Source organism: Chrysemys picta, chromosome 10 (genome assembly GCF_011386835.1).
Source record: "Chrysemys picta bellii isolate R12L10 chromosome 10, ASM1138683v2, whole genome shotgun sequence".
NCBI classification, from domain to species: Eukaryota; Metazoa; Chordata; order Testudines; family Emydidae; genus Chrysemys; species Chrysemys picta.
In genome coordinates, this window is record NC_088800.1 from 63,146,223 (window position 1) to 63,154,881 (window position 8,659).

Below are 8,659 nucleotides of genomic sequence, written 5' to 3' on the forward strand. Positions count from 1 at the left end.
AGTAAGTTTATTTTAAAATTCAAGCAACTATTCAAATAAGCTTCTTTGCAACACTCAGCTAGTTCAATGCCTGGGTCACCTTTGCTGAAGCAACACCTTTGGAAGGTGTGCCACCTATTATGTCATCAGGGAAGTTCAGAGAAGGGGATAGGAGTTCTTCCTCTCCTTCTCTTTCTGCTTCCCACCTTTCTACTATGCAGTGGAACACTGCCCTGATAGTTATAAACATCCCACACACATCTAACACTGTGGACTCTTTACAAACAATACATCGCTATTTCAAGCCCAATCACATAGTTCTACTGACATGGGGCCATATCTCCTGCTCTTATGTGATCCATGGTAGGAATGGACCTAGTGCAAATATCAGCCAAAGTGGACCAGTTTGCATAAAAAGAGAATGGATCCAAGAGGCGAATTTAGCCTATTGCTATTACCTTGATTAGCCATGTTAATCTCCTTGCTTTTTCATTTAGGCTATCCATTTTATTTTGATTGACATTTTTATCCAAGGAATATGAAAGATCCGATCTGACCAGTTTTCCTCCCCCGCAGCTTCGTCTTTGATTGAGCCATCTCTCTGATAAAACATTAGAAGAGGTGGAGGAAAAATATTGTGCTGTATCAACATGAGAGCCTTCTTTCCCGTTGGTGAAATTAGCATTTTCTCCCTTCAGTCCTGCTGAAATCTCTTGTCTAACAGAAGGTAAGCCTGAATTCTCTTATGTGGGCATTTACAAATCTGGCCATGGCATTGAGAAACTATTGCCATGGTTAAATCTTCAGATACCTCCAATATTTGTCATTTCTTCTAAGAAATCTTTGTCATCACTATATCCCAGGAAATCCCATCTCCTTAATCTTGTTTTCCTTATTTATCATTAAGCCCAGCTCCCAATAACAATCTGCATATGGGAATAAAATAACTCTTTAGAATGATCTACAATTAACATATCCTCTGTGTATCCCTAAAGACTTCAGCTTGGTTTCATTATCACAGTAATCTCACGGGGGGAAATTAAAAGACAAAAATCACCAAAATTACTCAGCTGCCTCATTCACTGTGCACCAATCACACATCACACTTCTCGACCTTGTAGTCTGCCAGTGTGTGACACTAGCCATCAAAATGTGTGACCAGTGACCAAGATGTGGGACATCTGTGTTTTGCTGCATGTTTTGCCATAATAGGCAGATCAGAACGGTTTATTAAAATAACAAAAACAATCAAAAAATGTGTTTTGAAGGATGCATCGTCGCTGTGTGAATTAAATGAGACAGTTTTCCAGTCTGTTAAAATAGGGATCATTTGAGGAGGGGTTTCCCTGCTCACTGTTTGGGAGCTTTGGATTTGGGGAGAAGGTTCTTACCTGGGCTTCTTGTGGGGCACCAAGGAGAGAGGTATTTGGTTAAGAGGGGTGGTGTCTACCCAGGCTACCCCCAAATTCAGTTAATGTTGCCCTCATGCTACCTACACACTTATACACAGGGCCTACACAATACACTTAATGATGCTGGTCCTACAAGCAGGAGGACTCCATTACTGCTACCCTATTGCCCTCCTGGCCCCAGAGGCCCTTAACCTCTTTTCTGGCAGCTTTGGGCTCCACACTCCCCTTTTTCCTCAGGTGGATAAAAAAGTTAACTTTCTAAGTTAAAGTTCTTTATCCATCTTTAATAAAATGACTTAATGTTTCACCAAAAGAAAAGCTTTACAGTGGTTTCAATAGAATGTTGAATTTACAGTTGTGCCTGGGTCGGGGTCCTTTGTTGGGGGGGAGGGGCAGAAGGGATGGCCTTCCAGGCCTGCATGCAGCTTTGGAGAAAGAAGGAGGTGATGTTGGTGGGGAGGGTGGGGTTTTAACTTACCAGCCTCAGGTTCCAATTCGTACTGAGTCTCAAGGTCCTCCTTGCTTGTCAGGAGGGGCTTGCTGAACCTACTCCTCTGGGTAGAGGTGCAGGATAACATGCTCCTCTTTCTTCTGGGCCTCCTCCTCTATGTTCCCCGCTAGCTCCACACCCTGGCCTTCATCAGCATCCTGTCGGACAATGAGGCCAGCAGGGTTGAAAAGGGGTCACGTGTCACCTCAGCCTCAGCTCCCTGAAGAGTAGGCATGTTGGAGGACCCCTCTTGGAGCGACTGCTGGAGTCTTTTGCCCTCCGGTACCAGACCAGTGTTTTATCCGTTCCCAGCACTGGGCTGGAGTATGAAGAATGCCCACTGAAAATTCCCAGTAGAGGTGTAAGTTCCTGGTGCTGCAGGAGAAGTCATGGAGGACAGTGAACTCCAAACACACATTTATCAGGATCCAGGTACTGCGTAGGTGAGTAAAGACACTCCCGAACCCTGCAGTATGTACCCTACAGGGATCTGTACTCACCCAAACAGTGCTTCCTCTTCTACACTACTGCTTTTAGCAGAGTAGTGTCCTGCTACCTCAATGCTTCTGGATTCTTTTTCTGCTGCAGGGAATTCAAACTGGAACAGGTACAGAGAAGGGCTACTAGGATGATCCAAGGAATGGAAAACCTGTCTTATGAAAGGAGACTCAAAGAGCTCGGCCTATTTAGCCTAACCAAAAGAAGGCTGAGAGGAGATATGATTGCTCGCTATACATATATCAGCAGGATAAATACCAGGGAAGGAGAGGAATTATTTAAGCTCAGTACCAATGTGGACACAAGAACAAATGGATATAAACTGGCCATCAGGAAGTTTAGACTTGAAATTAGACGAAGGTTTCTAACCATCAGAGGAGTTCTGGAACAATCTTCCAAGGGGAGTAGTGGGGGCAAAAGACTGATCTGGCTTCAAGACTAAGCTAGATAAGTTTATGGAGGGGATGGTATGATGTGATAGCCTAATTTTGGCAATTAATTGATCTCTGAATATTAGCGGTAAATATGCCCAATGGCCTGTGATGGGATGTTAGATGGGATGGGATCTGAGTTACTACAGAGAATTCTTTCCTGGGTGTCTGGCTGGTGAGTCTTGCCCACATGCTCAGGGTTTAGCTGATAGCCATATTTGGGGTCGGGAAGAAATTTTCCTTCAGGGCAGATTGGCAGAGGCCCTGGGGGTTTTTTGCCTTCCTCTGCAGCATGGGGCATGGGTCACTTGCTGGAGGATTCTCTGCACCTTGAAGTCTTTAAACCATGATTTGAGGACTTCAATGGCTCAGACATAGGTTAGTGGTTTGTTGTGGAAGTGGGTGGGTGAGATTCTGTGGCCTGCGTTGTGCAGGAGGTCAGACTAGACGATCATATTGGTCCTTCTGACCTTAAAGTCTTAAAGAAAGGTTCCAGGAGAGGGGAAAGGCTCCATCAGCAGGAACGCAGTGGGGAAAGACTCCAGGAGCTTTCTGCTTCAGGACTCTTTTCTTGTGTGTTTGCGGGGGGGAGAAGCTCCAGGAGCTCCCTATGGCAGGGAAATGCTCTGGCAGCCTTTCCCCATTGCCTCCCACCTGCTAGAGCCTTTCACTAACACTTGTGTAGCTATACACCACAATGTAGACACTGCCTGCTTTTCACTGTGGTGTGTACCTACACATTCCATACATGTCACCCCTTGAGGTGTGCAGCGTAGATGAAGCCCAAGCCATAAGCAAACATTTCTGATCTCAGATGTTGATAAGAATGTCTACAACGGCCTGCTCTAAATCCCACTGATGTCAAAGGGAGTGTTTGTAATGATTTCAGACAGCTTTGGATCAGACCCTAAGAAGAGGTGTTGACTGAAGAACTGTATTAACTGGAGTACTTTTGGACAGTCCCATCACACATTACTGTTTGACTCATTTCAATGTTTATATAATTTGATAAGAATTTAAGAAACTGTAGCATTTATAATTTGTGGACAATTTATAATATAGCATATACAGAGTTGATCATACTATTGATAAAGTGTCTGATTTCGATGTTTTCTTTCCCCGTTCTTTGGCTTGTTTGAAACATGAATGATACACATTTAAATATCCACATTCTACTACTGAAGTCTGTAAAGTACAACTGCTTGTTTACCAACCACTATATAATTTATAAACAAACTCCTGTAGCAATTTTTTTAAATTGAGTAGGCATTTTTCTCAAGTCACCCTTTATATTTGTTCCTACACTACAAGTATATGTTCACTAAAATTCAACAACTTGTCCATGGACCTGATCCAAATCAGATGGACGTCAACAGAAATCTTTCCATCAACTTCAGTAGCCATTGGACTGAACCACACACAAAGAATACATTTATTGGTATACAAACTTCTTAAACATGGTCAGAGTTCAAGTTGCTGTTTCTAATGAGGTGCGAGTATATTTACTGAATTATGAATGAGAGAGGAAGTGACTGTTAGAATTTAAGAACCTTAACTCAGGGTTTTCTGTTTTTCTTTTTTAAAGAATGGAGTTCATTAACTTTAATCCCATGCAAACACAGGCTTGCATTTTCCAGGCCATCAAGTCCACTTTGCTCATCCAGAGCACCACTATGCCTGGTTCTTCACTGCTGCAAGCTCTCTGAGGGACCCAATGACAGTTGGATCAGATAACCCACAGCTCTAACTTTTACCAGGGCTAAGCAGCTTAGGAACAGGGTGCTGCAACCAGCTCCCTGACTTTCCCCTCTCTTGGGTGGGGTGGTGAATCTGCTGCAGTTTTTTTGTATTTGAATTCCCGTTTTTGCAGGATGCTTAAATGAAGAACCAGGATCAAAGCGATAACACATTTTCATTTCTTATTCATGCTTATTTGTGTGTATGGACTGAAGCGTCATGCACAATAGAGGAAATGATTTCCAACATTTGTGAACATTTTACTACCCAGATGTTTAGTGTGGGAGTCTTAACTAGCAGCAAATATATAGTGCCAGTATAATGGTATGGAAGAGTTTATCTGAAACCAGCTGTGCATGTACAGCACTGACATTATGGTAACAAGAGAGTGGATGTTATACCAGCTGCACATATATAGTTTTTGTATTATGTTAAGATAAGAGCTGATGTGAAACCCTGCTTGGCATGTGTACCCTGACCATTATATTAAGGGAGTGCCGGTGTAAAACTCTTTACTTGTGTACAGATCCACCAAAACCCAGCCTAATAAACAGTGTGTTTGGGGAGGAAATATTTGATTTTCATATAAATTCAAGACAATGGGCCTATTCTTATTTACACCAATGCCACTTTATGCCTCTCTGGTAGCATAAAGAGACTTTAAAATAAGCAGATATTATCCCATGAGAATATCCCCTCTGCTGGGGGCTTTCCAGCTGGTAGACAGGCTCTACACCAGCCCTATTCCCAGCATAGGGGATGGACTGGGATGTGGCCAGGGCATACTGCACAATGGTTGTTGTTCTTTGCTTCCCAGGGCCCACAGGATACAGAATACAGGTTAGAGCAGCCCCAAAGATGTTCTAATTTACATCAAAAGCTAGACAGGGCCCTGCATTGGCCCAGAATAGGAGAAGCATGAAGTTGATATAGAGAGTTGTAATGGAATAACTGAGAATCCGGCCCAATAAGTCCCTAGTTTAACATTTTTTTTTCAATGCAACCTTAATTATGGAGTCATGGCCAGCACCACACTAATAATTATATATATTACTGCAACTGTAAAGCGTGGGAATGTAACATACGCAACAGCAACTCACCTGCTCTGGCATTAGGATGCAGCCATTGCCTCAGTTTCCCCTCTGGCTGGACAGTTTATTTGGGTTTGTTAGAGAATTGGTGCCCTCTGGCCAAAGTAAGTGTTCTCCTTTTCTGGAGCAAACTAAGGGAGCATAAATAAGACCAGGACTCCCTCAGCCCTCCTTAAGCTCAACCCTAAATCATGGGATAGCTATGTGTCCCAACCCCAAGATTGCACTGCTACCTTGTTTCCCAGGATCACTTCCTTTCATGCCTGTCACTGGTCATACCTCAGTCACCTCCACACCAGGAGATCTAACTACCAGCCTGACCTCTTCCAATGAGCTCAAAAATCCTCCTACATCCTTTGCCTAGAGAGATCCCCACAGTTTACTGTCACCCTGGCTCTTTACCTAGCTCCCACACCAGGTTTTACCACAGCATTGGTGTTTCTTTAGGTAACCACAGACTAGCTCTCAAACTCATCAATCTCGCTGGTCTGAGAAAGGTTGCCTTTTATAACCTGTTAATTTCCTATCATGCATTGCAGCCCAGCCTACAATTACCAGACATCTCTTTGTGCAGAATTCCCTACTTCTCCAGGCCAGAATTCAGAGCAGGGTGGCCTGGATCCAGACCTGCCCTTCAAAAGTCAGACTGTCCTGTTACAAGGTACAACTATATACATATACACAAATATATTGCATAAATATATATGCAACTCCATATTTTATACTAGCAGTATGTGGTGAACTGATACTATACTGGTGTTTCCCAGCTGACTGCCCACTCATAATGATTTCTAAAGCATAAAGAGGAGATTCATAGAGTCACAGATTTTAACTCCAGAAGGGGCGATAATATTAATCTAGCCTGACCTTCTGCATAACAGAGGCCACAGAATTTCATCAGTAGATCTCAAATCTCTTTAAAAGTGAGGTAAGTATTATTAGCCACATTTTACACATGGGGAAACTGAGGCGTATCACACAGAGCAAAACCAACTACATATTCATATATAATATTAACAACTATTATTATTATGCCATATCATAGCCCAACTCGCATGGTGGCTAAAGAGAACAAGGGCCTTAATTAGGGGAAGTAATATGGTCAGAGTAGTGAGAGCAGAAGATGATTTTCATATCAGTATTTTGGATGGATTGTAAGGGGATTGTGAGGAGAAGGATGCAGTAGTCAAGGCGAGACGTGACTAAGGTATGGGCAAGTTATTTAATCAATAAGGACAGATAGAATATATTTTCAACAATTTCTAAGTGTGCTTAAAGTTATGAACGTGCTCAAGTACTTTTCTGAATTGGGACCAGTGTCTTGCTATTTGTTTGGATAATGCCTAGCACCTTATGAGCACTAACATAATAAAAATAATAAAATAATATTAATAAATAACAGTGCACTAAAGACCTGATTTTCCGAGGTGATGGGCCCCCACAATTCCAGTTTAAATTAACAGGAGCTGAGAGCTCAGCATGTCTGAAAATCAGGCCTTAAGATAATTTGGTGTGACTGCATGGAGAAGCAGGCAGAACCTGCTTTTAATTAGCATGACCAAAAACACTTATCTTTTTATTTGGGTTGCAGCATGGTCTAGTAGACAGGGCATTGGACTGGGAGCCAGGACAACTGAGTTCTATTCCCAAATTGCCCACTGACCTGCTGAATGACCTAGACCAAATAACCTTCTCTGTTTTCCTTCCCACCCTTTATCTTGTCTTGTCTATTTTTAAGCTCTGAGCAAAGTCTCTCTCTTATTACGTATATAGCTACCACAATAAGGCCCCGGTCTCATTTGCGATCTCTAGCCGCTACCAGAATTCAAATAATAAAAACAATGTATACATATAGATATATGTAATTATATATTGTGAGAAAAATCACATTTGATTTTTGGAATGTTTCTGTATATATAAAATATATTATGCTTTACTTATTTTAATATTATTTTTCAATACCAAGACTAATTTATGCTGACACGGTCATCAATCAAATGGTTATTATTATATAATTTGTATACTGTGGTAGTGCCCAGTGGTCCAATCAGGGATTGGGACCCCAGTGTTCTAGGTGATGTACAAACACTATGAAGATGAAGACATAACTTCTCCCTTGAAAAGTTTAGGAGCTATCTGTTTTAAGGAACTGTCTTATTACAATTGTGTGCAGGGAATATTTCTCCATGGGACCATTTGTGAGCCTTTTTGGTTAACTGTGGAAAGACATTAAAAAAGAAAGACTTACTTTGTTTTGGTAAGTGCTCACTGGATGAGCAAAATTTTCACAGGTCTCAACCTCTGCCATCTACATGCACAAAAAACACATTACACATGAATATGCATGGGTCTCTCTATTGCTACAAAATCATGCATTTGTACATTAATAGTATCTGTTGTATTTGTGCACAGATATGATCAGCTGGACCTGTGGGCACATGCATGTGTGAAGAGCCCATCACCCAAGTACTCATTGGGGGTCTTTCGCTCACGCATGCAGGCCTCATTGCTTGATCCCCAGTATCTGAGAGAACCTCACTTGAGCACCAATATTTGTGTGTGCACACTCGTGTGCCAACCCCATCCCCAAAGCCCATTAGTTGTGCGCGTGCCCAGTCCTGCACATACACTCATTGGCATGGTGGCTATTGCTGTGGGGGCCCTATGCAGGTGGGAGCAGAGGCAGTTGCTGTCTCTCCCTTTGCACTGTTTATTTACTCACACAATGATGAAATATAAAATCACAGGGAAGCCTCAGAACTCCTCATTAAAATCATGCTTGGAAGTGTCAGGGGACGAGGCCCCAGAGCACAGACCTCAGCAGCATGTGTCCCTCCCTTACCACCAGACAATGGGAGGAGTCACCACCAAGACCCCAGTACATCACGATAGGGGGAGGGGAAAGGAGAGGGAAGGCTGGCTCATTGCGTTCCTCAGGGCGGTGGAAGAGAACGACTGCGCCTGCGCACAGCACACAACCCCATTGCGCGTGCGCAGAAGCTTTTGGTGTCGTAACCAATC

The 8,659-nt window shown here is 42.7% G+C and overlaps 1 long non-coding RNA gene across 1 annotated transcript in view; it reads right to left on the reverse strand.

Annotated features, from left to right (window-relative positions):
• Positions 1 to 8,500, reverse strand: part of LOC135974052 (uncharacterized) — an 85,468-nt gene extending 76,968 nt beyond the window's left edge. Inside the window, exons 1-2 of the long non-coding RNA XR_010591174.1 lie at positions 8,361 to 8,500; positions 7,887 to 7,946 (exon numbers count right to left, since the gene is read on the reverse strand). This is a non-coding gene — a long non-coding RNA (uncharacterized LOC135974052). The remainder of the gene's footprint in view (positions 1 to 7,886; positions 7,947 to 8,360) is intronic.
• Positions 8,501 to 8,659: the final 159 nt, after the last annotated feature.